The sequence below is a fragment of the Zosterops lateralis genome (assembly GCF_965231275.1).
Source record: "Zosterops lateralis genome assembly, chromosome: 1".
Lineage (NCBI taxonomy): Eukaryota > Metazoa > Chordata > Aves > Passeriformes > Zosteropidae > Zosterops > Zosterops lateralis.
In genome coordinates, this window is record NC_139762.1 from 94,562,944 (window position 1) to 94,571,753 (window position 8,810).

The following is an 8,810-nucleotide window of genomic DNA, read 5'->3' on the forward strand; positions in this document are numbered from 1 at the left end:
TTGATCCTGTTGTTTTCTCAGTAACCTTGATGAATTCCTGAGAGCTCTAACAACAAAACTGCAGGTGGTTTGATAGTATTACTCACAACCAGTTTGGCTGGTGCATCAGAATGGCCTCTTATACAGGTAACATTGCTACAGTGCTGGGCTGTGCACACCGTGCCAGTTGAGCTTTAGGGCAGCACTCAGCTTGCAGAGCTGGTGAGAGCAAGGAACCATATCCATTGCATTGCTACAGGCACTGCTCCCCAAACATTCCAAAGACTCATTCCAAACTGATCATTATCCAAAGCCTTCCGCATCTCTAGGGTGCTATTGGGCAGCTTAAACAAACAACACCAGGGTTTTCAAACTCTGACTTTTAATCACAAACCCCACCAGTCTGACACACCCATTGCTTTTGTTTCTCATTTACTTGTGCAAGCCCATTGTATTCTTTGACTGTTTCCCCTGTGCTGGACTGATATAGTCAGTGGATATCCTTGTATCACACAATCATTTAGGTGGGAAAATATCTTTAAGTTAAGTTCAACAGTAAATCTCAATCTATGACATGCAATTGCATAGAAACTGCCCATGAAGAAACACTTAAAATTTAAATGTAGCATTTTTTAAATTTCTTTTCTATATGGAAAACCAACAATATCTGTGTTCTTTTGCTCTGCCTAATTAGAATACAAAATATTTTTATATATAAAAGGTAGCCTTTTTTCTTTTTATTTCTTATGCCAGAAGTCAGTATCTTAGATTGCAGAAAAGCGCATAGGAGCATAAAAACCCCACATATTCTGATGCCCCCCTACCTCCTCGTGGTGCCTTTCCTCCTTAAGGCTATAGAGTTTAGGATAGCTGTTTTCACGTTAGTACCTACAGGAAAACTGGCTGGGCCAGGACATTCCCATTACAAAAAACTGAGGAACATACACAACTCCCACACTGGTAATTTAGTACAGGGGTCTGATGATAATGCTGTCATGAAATGGATCCAGTTTCTGTCACATTTAGAGAACTACAAATGTGTTTATAATGTCAGCCTCAGTTTCTCCACTAGCAGCAAGTCTGCTTTTACCTATCTGATCATTCACTATGAGGGCAAAGGAAAAGTTATTACTGAAAATATTGCTAGAGGCAGCACATATGTCTATTTCTAAAGCAGAAATTACATGAACAACTCATAGTGAAAAATCTAACTCTGGAATATGATAGATTTAAAGAGTCCAAACCATCCATTTAGTACCTTGTGAGTGATATCAGCTAAATACAAAGATGTCAGACATGTCAGGTTCTTCATCTGTGTAGCCTTCCCAGCCACAAGTAAACATGTCTTTTATCTACCTAGACTTGCTCTGTGTTACCTGGGAGGGAGGAAAATGCTCTGTGGAGATATTAGAAAGATAATGCATCTCACACAGTTGAGGCTTTCGGTGAACTCCGCAACTAAAGGGGAAAAAAAGAGAAAAGAGTGCTTTTTTCCCCTCAAATAGTTTTCAAAGAGCCACATTTCAAGGAGAAAAAAAAAAAAAAAAAAAAAAGCCTGAAGTAGTGTGACTGATTGCTTTTGAATTATCTCAGCATGGTGTCATCTTATCTGAAGTTTTCATTTGTTCCTGTGACTAGTAATTGGGCCCTAAACCGACTAACAGATTTAGCAGGATCAAGCTCTCAAATTCAGAGCACTGCAAAAACACAAAGAGAATTTTTGATCTTTAAACTGAAAGATAAATGGATGTTATCCATGTGACGTGTGACACTTCAAGTACTGAAATAAGGGGGTTGGGGAGCAGGCTTTTTGGTATCTGCTGTGTTCTTTTGCTAATAGTAAGATCTAAGTCACTCCTTGCTTCTGCCATCTTGAAAATTCTGAATATTGATACATCTGTGAAAAATGAGTGACAGCCCAAGCTTATAAACTTATGCATCATTTGCCAATAAGCTAATTCTCCCTAATCACAGAAGAGGCTTTTAGACCATTTTGCTGTTTGTTAGTTTTGATTTGCAGATTAACTTGATAGGTTTAAAGGACTCAGGATGACATATTAATTTCTATCAACAGAGATAAGATTATATTTGGAACAGACTGATTGCAATCTGTATTTTTGTATTATAATCTTATGCAAAGTGTGTGAAATTAAAACTTACCATCTTGTTCTATTATAAAGCAAAAAAGTTTCTGAATATTTCACAATTTCAATTCACCACCTTCTCTACTTTTGATTTAGACCCAAACTTAAAGAACCAGCCTCTCAGCTTCACAGACCACTTTATCAACCAAATTATTTCTATTCAGCAATGGAAAATAAGACTAATAGTTTTCCAGAATGAGAATTATTTTTGATGGGCATAGACTCTAGTAATTCAAATTCAAAAGCAAACAGGTGCATCTAAGTTTACAAACAGACTGTCAAGCACTTCTGTATGCATTAGACTTATTTTTGTGTTGATGTCTATGAATACAAGCAGGTGAAAAGACAGCTGTATTACAGACTGTGTGCTAGTGGAGAAAATAATATTTTCCTAATTGAGCCCCTTTTTAATTTTTAGTGCTAAGTCTAATTATAATCAGAATCTTTCTTCTACATCCATAAGGACTGCTGGCCTATTAGTGGAGGGAATGTGTCATCCAAACTTTCTTCCATATAAATCAAAATATTGGAAGAAGCTAGATGAGCATTTATTACCAAGACACTCTCAGCTCCCTCTAATGAGGTCAGAGAAGCTGAACTTATTTTACATTTGGAACAGCTACTGAGCACAGCTTCAAGGTGACTGCTGTGTCCCAGTAAATCTGTGTCATATTTGCACATAGATAGATGTGGAGCTATAGCACATTAAGAAAATGAAATGTATCATCTTAATTATTAATATTTTATGTTGATGACTCAATTACCTGTCATATCCTGTAGGAACACTTTCACACAGTGGGCAATGTAATGCAGCATTGTTTTCTATTAATTTAACACTCAGTTAATCTGGTGCTCCCATTTTCCATGGGGAAAAAAGCCCACCCAGACGTGTTTGCTATATTTTAATCTATTTCTATTTTAAACCAGTCAATGCATGAACTTATCTGCAGTTAAAACCAAAATTTTATTATGTCATTTCTCAAATCCCTTTCTCAAAACTCACATGAGCTTAAAAAAAAATATATTTCTGAATTGGTCTCAAGATATTTAAATTTCATCTATGAGTGTCAGACAGCTCCATGGAAAGCTTCCAAAAGTTATATGCAGTTCAACAAACTTTAAATTAATAACCAGACAAATTCCATTAAATATAATTTCCAGATCAGTGCAAAGGAACATTAACAGACTAAAGACTGGCAGCTAAAGAATTCTGGCTCTCTATTCTTCAGGAACGTGTATTTATACATTCACTTTTAGCTCTCTCATAAGCCCTTTAGTTCATTTCAGAGACCTGCAGTCTACCTATGTCTTTCCCAAGCCTGTCCACATTCAAGATATCTTTATTCACAACTATATATTGAAATTCTGTTACCAGGCAACAGAATTGGTAGCCCTGTGTGCCTCAGCTCCTGATGCAGTCTTCTCCCTTCTTGATTTGTATTCCTGAACCCATCTGGTCAGAATTAAAACTGCCTTAAAATAATCACAAGCAGCACTGCCTCTCCTGGTACAAAAGTTTAGGATATGGTTGGCAACACATTACAGGATATTTTGGAGACATTAACAAGATTCAAAGCTGTGCAGAAATAAATCTTTTGCTTTCTTTGTATTAATTCTCTGTTTGACAACCAGTTCCTAAAAATGACAAGCAGACTCTACTGTATTTTGAATTTCTATTGTATTCTTGCAGCTTTGAACTACAGTCCTGCAGCTAAGAGCTCAACATAATAGAAAAACCTAAAGAGATGTCTGGAACCATTTCCAATTCCTTTTCTCTGATGCTTTTAATTTCTGGCATTTCCACAAATTAAAAAGTACTATGTTCCAGTGCATTTGCAGATATTGCTGCTCTTCTGTCCAAATTTTCACTGGTTGCTATTCATTCAAATAGTAACAAGGTTAAGGGAGAGGAATTTGGAAATAAAAAGTTACCATCTCCCACTTTATTTAGTGTTATTATAATGGTATGTCAACTCCCAAACTTCCAAAAACTGAAAACTATTGCAGAGGCAACTACAGAGTAAAATTAAAAGTCATTGCTTCTTAGCAGCTCTCATGTTAGAATTAGAACTATAGTTTTTATACAAGAAGCAGAAGAGACTCAATCCAGTCAACACATAACTAACCCATTACACAGCAAAAGCCTGGTAATACTCCTAGGAAACTTCATGGGTTCTCCTTGCAGGATTAGTTCCCCTCATGTGAATGACTGGGAAAAATAGGAGTGGGGAAGCAGAAGCAGCAGCAACAGCACAGAATATGTGAGGCAGCAAAGGGGAGGTATACTGTACTCTGCATGTACTATTAAAAACCCATCAAAAGAAACATAATTTTTATGTTTATGAGGTTTCTAATGATGCACTGCTAAACTGTTGATAATGGAAGAGAAAAAGTTGTCAACTCATTACTCATACACCAAGATAGCCTAAACCAACACCTTATCAAACAAATATTTATAAATAAATAGATATCTTTTAGCATTCTAGTTTTCAAAAGTCTTTTGCAGCAATTGTACTACTTTAGCACTTAGTTAACTATATTGTTGTTCTCTACAAGTCTAAGGAAGAATTTAACAGGCATTCTTGAAATTAAGCAGCAGAATCTCAAAATTCTACCTACAAGAATTTAAAACAGTCCAAGGCAACACAGCATTTATTCTCAAATCTAACGTTGACTTCACTATTCACTACACCAGCATTAAACCCACTAAGTACTTCAGAAACATCATATTTAATTTCATCACATATCTTAGCATCTATCCTGGAATTCAGGAATTGGCTACAATTTTGCATAGATTAATGAATTGCAAATATGAGCTGTTAATTTACTCTGTACAAAATAGCAAGGAAACAGTCCTCCAAAAATTCACCTTTACATGAATACATTTAGCATTTTAATGCATGTTTTTACTTGTATTCACACACAGGCAGCAACAGCAGCCTTTAAAGGACTCTACCTTCAATACTATTCATACACATTGCTTATGAACCCTTCAACTTTAATAAGGCTCTTTCAGCACAGACCAGTGGACTGTGACTGACAACTGTGGGGCACATGGTTTCACAAGCAACAGCCAAGACAGAAGCACTTCTAGAAGATTTTCTGAGAATCTAATAATGGAACATATTTCACTTCCAAATATTTTGGCATTTTGTGCCAGAAGTGGGTCAAATTTGTGCAGTGTTGCAACCATGTGAGAGATTAACTCTGGCTGAACCCCAAGTGGCCACCCCTACACAGCTCTATTACCCCATTCCTCACCTGGACAGGGGAGAGAAAATATAATGAAAGACTCATGGACTGAGATAAGGGTAAGGAGAGATCACTTACCAGGTATGATCATAGGCAAAATAGACTTGACTTGGAGAGATTAATTTATGACCAATCAAATCAGAGTATGATAACAAGAAATAAAAGAAATCTACGCAACATCTTCCTCCCACCCCTTCTTCCTTCCCAGGCTTAACTTGATTCCCAGTTCTGTACCTCCTTTACCCCAGACGTGCAGGGAGACAGTTCATCACACATTGGTTCTCCACAGGCTGCAGGAGCACAGCCTGTCTTGACATGCTCTGCACCACAGGCTGCAGAGGAATCTCAGCTCTGGCACCTGGAGTGCCTCCTCCCCCTCTATCACTGACCTTGGTGTCCACAGGACTGTTTCTCTCACATATTCCTACTCCTCTCTTCTCTGGCTGAAATTACTTCTGTGCAGTAACTTCTCCCCCTTTTTAATCGTGTTGTCCCAAAGGCACTGCCATTGTCACTGGTGGACTCAGCCTTGGCCAGGGTGGATCTGTCCTGGGCTCTGACATGACAGAAGCTTCTGGCAGCTCCTCCTGTAGCTCTGCCCAGAACCCTCCACATAACCCCCGTAGATACAGAGAGCCTGAAGAGCAAGGCCATGGTGCTTATTCCAGTGGAATTATACAGTACAGCTGCCCTTCCAAAGGCAAGCACAGCACAGTAACAGTGGAAAACAAGCTGCTTAACTGTGCTTGTTATTGCATTTTTCAATCTAGAGAACATAAAAGGCAGAAACATAAGAGACCCATGAGCTGCCTCCATGACTGAGAAGAAAAGGCCTGCACAGAGAGGAGGACAAACACTGCATACTGCTGCTTGAGCACTAAGGGTATGCAAAATTAATAGAAAAATTAATATTTAAAAGTACTAGAAAAATATGTCTCAGCATTCAGGGCTTGTCATAACCTGACCTCATGATGTAAAATGGTATGAGCAATTGAGCAAGAAACTAGAATCAAAATTACTCACTCACTAAACTTTCCTGGGTAGCCAAAGAAGATTCTCTGAAGAGTGATTTAAATCCCTCGCATAATTTTATTAATTATCAGGAAGGCAATTTATTCAGATTCACACCTCAATGTAAATGCATATTTAACACATGAATCTTTTATACTTTAATTGGATTAGTTCAGATAACACTGAAAAAATTGTAATGTTTTTGAGCGAGTAGTTTAACAGAATGAACAAACTAGAATACTTCATCTAGATTAGCTCTATGTTATCTCCACTCTTCACACTGCTTCAAGGTCAAGATCACAGAGCAGAAGCTCTTCAAGTTTTGATTTAGTCAGCACATCCAAACTCATTATGCTAAACCAAGCTCTGTTTTGCAAGTTAAAAACAGTTTCAAATTAGGAAGCATTGTGCTGGATGAGCCTAAAACGGATTGCATCATAGTTGAGAATCAGGGCTGTGTTTCCCAGAAAACAAAAAAAGAAAAAACACATTTTTAATGGCACTTAGAGCTTATTTAGGGATAATAGCTTGTAATAACTCCAGCTGCTCTTTTGAGTGCATATTCTATATCAAGACGCATAGTCATGGATTTTGCTAAGACACAAGAAATCTAGTGAGCAATGAGGGCACAAGTCCACATTCTCAGTTTTGCAGTAGATGCCTTCTGAGAACAAGCAGTTGTAAAATCAATGTTGTAGATCTTTCTTCTTGAAGTGGGAGAACTGGAAGTATAAGCAAACTAGACCTGCTGACAGCCACATGCCACTGATCAAGAGATGTCCCAATTTCAAACTCAACAGGTAAAGCAATGCTGTGAAGTTTGTGTGGGAAGTGCCAAGTGGCCTTTGCACACCCAGCATAGAGAGGTGTCAGGCCTTGGGCTTCACTGATGCATTTTTGTTTTCATGATCAGCTCACAGTTTCTGTCATGTCAGACACTTCTGTGCTGTACAACAGAGCTGTTAAACAACCTTGGCTAAGCAAACCCTTAACACCATCCACGAGCATTCATCAATGCAGGAAGCCAGCTCTCTGCAAGTAGAAGTCTTCAAGAAGCCAGGTCTGAAGCACACAGGCCACAGAAATAAACTGGCACCACTAGTCCCCTTCTGCCTGCCTTGTTCACTGAGGCCACATACTACTGCTTTCGTATCACCTTCTGCAGGAACAAGAGAGGTTATGGCTAAAGCAAGCCCCATTGTAGCAAGCTAACAGACACTGATGATTTCTGAATTTAATATTATTCATCTAAACAAATCTGAAGTGCCATTAAATCTCATTAAGTACTGATTACTTTAGCAACCTGTCCCTGTGGGCTTAAATTGGTCCCTGCATGTTCCTTGGGCCAGAGACCCATTTTAATGTCTTTTTCACAGGGTTCTGGCACTCTCCCCATACCAAAATATTTCTGCTGTATATTTAAGAGATCTGCTTCTCAGCCTATTCTACAAACCCCTTGACACCCTTTCTTCCATTTGGGCCTCCTTCACAACTCTGCCATGCTGTACTTACTCAGCAAGTATAGGATCTGATGCAGTGTCTGCAATGCAGAGCTCAAGCCAACATACTGATTCTCAAATTTGTTACAAATGCAATAGGACAACAATGCATGATTCCTGAGGGTAGTTCACAACAAAATTCATAAACATTCGCTCTCCAGTGTTTGTGATCAATGCTCACAAGAATTGACACAGTATGGTCTGACTGTACCACAACTGCAAGTGCAAGGGTTGATGACAAACCATAAAAACCAAAACAAGCTTCAGTGAGACCAGAAGACTCCCTAGCCCAACAGCTCTCCACCATTCATTCTCCAGATCAAGCTACAGTGAAACCCAGGTAGAGAAGATATTCCTACCTTCTGCCTCTCAAAGGAGGAAGCATCTCACACTGCTGACCTTGACAGGATACAGGACTGTAACCACGCTTTCAGAGCAAAACACATCACTTGAAATACTTACCTACTTTAGGCTGCCAGTGCTGCTCAGGTAATTCAGAAGCAGGTTCAGATAGCAATCATTTAAGAGGTTTGTTGACATAATAACAAAAGTATTGGGAGTTTAATGTATCCAACTGACAGCTTGAAGTTGGATGTCAGCAGTAGTTGCAGCAAGTGATCTGTTCTCTCCCAGTTTATACCTACAGATTCTATTCACTCCCTTGCAGCATTATCTGTTATGCTACAGTGTGATGACCTCACAGAACCAAAATGAAACATTTTGAGCTCATTTTCTCTCAGGAGAGCTGGAGTTTGCAATATCAGCTTCAAGTCAACAAGTTCTTACACAGCCAAAGCCCAGGAATAAAAATTTGGACTCCCACAACATACAGCCTGTGTAGCCATGTTGCTCATCTGCCTTTACAGCCACAGAAGTGTCCCTCCCAAGTTCCCAAAGTTGCTTTCCCATCCAAAGCATTATTTAA